Source organism: Doryrhamphus excisus, chromosome 19 (genome assembly GCF_030265055.1).
Source record: "Doryrhamphus excisus isolate RoL2022-K1 chromosome 19, RoL_Dexc_1.0, whole genome shotgun sequence".
NCBI lineage: Eukaryota > Metazoa > Chordata > Actinopteri > Syngnathiformes > Syngnathidae > Doryrhamphus > Doryrhamphus excisus.
The window spans coordinates 16,476,190-16,477,578 of NC_080484.1; positions in this window are offsets into that span (position 1 = coordinate 16,476,190).

Below are 1,389 nucleotides of genomic sequence, written 5' to 3' on the forward strand. Positions count from 1 at the left end.
TCATGTCTAGAAGGCTCTAAACATGTGAAAAGGTGTATTTAGAAGGTGGTAAACAGTGTTTCTATGTCTTATTTCTTTTATTATATGTACTATATTGGGTAATAAGAACGTAAAGGTGACTATAGGGGTGTTATTTCATGTCTAGATGGCTCTAATCATGTTAAAAGTGTATTTAGAAGGTGGTAGACAGGTTTTCTATGTCTTATTTTCTTTTGTTATGTCTACTATATTGGGTAATAAAGATGTAAAGGTGACTATAGGGGTGTTATTTCATGTCGAGAGGGCTCTAATCATGTGAAAAAGTGGATTTTGATGGTGGTAAACAGATTTTCTTTGTCTTATTTTCTTTTGTTATGTCTACTATATTGGGTAATAGGAGTGTAAAGGTGACTATAGGGGTGTTATTTCATGTCTAGAAGGCTCTAAACAAGATGAAGATGTTTCTTCTCTAGCAGATAATGTCTGATGGGTACTGGACTGCACTCGGCACCAGTACCAACCTTCATTTGGGCCCAGGATGGTCCCGTGTCTTGAGGGACAGCTAATGGGGACATTTTTTGAATTGACTTTTTACTTCCATGAGCTTCAGGATGTTTACGAGAAATCTGAAATACCAGAGGCCTTACTAATGCAGCACAACAATCCCACCTTGTTCAAAGAGAGAAAGCTTTTTTGCCTTTGCCATCAAGAGATGACGACAGTGTGAATACCGGACGCTACATCACATTCAAACCACATTTTCACCAACATGTTGCCTTTAAAGCAGTCCCAAATGTACATTATTTATATTTTTCATTTTTTCTTACATTGATATAACATCTCCAAAGGAAACCCACATTTCTAGTATACTTATAGTTTTATTAGTATTCCTTGTAGATTGCCTGACACAATGTATTATATTCGGTAATAAGGACGTAAACGTGACTATAGGGGTGTTATTTCATGGCTAGAGGGCTCTAATCATGTGGAAAGTTGTATTTAGAAGGTGGTAAACAGGTTTTCTATGTCTTATTTTCTTTTGTTATGTCTACTATATTGGGTAATAAAGATGTAAAGGTGACTATAGGGGTGTTATTTCATGTCTAGAGGGCTCTAATCGTGTGAAAAAGTGTATTTAGATGGTGATAAACAGATTTTTTTGGTCTTATTTTCTTTTGTTATGTCTACTATATTACAATTATTATAATACAAGTATTCCTTGTAGATTGCCTGACACAATGTGAAAGTATTCCACATCCCAAGGGGACAGGTTTGTTTTTTTTTCCCATCACAAAAATATTATAGTAGTAAGTTTTTTTTTAATTTATAGATTTAGTAAGTGAAGTACATGAATAATACAAGAATAAAAAGCCCTGCTGTGGTACAATAGCAGTCAAGTGACCGTTAGCA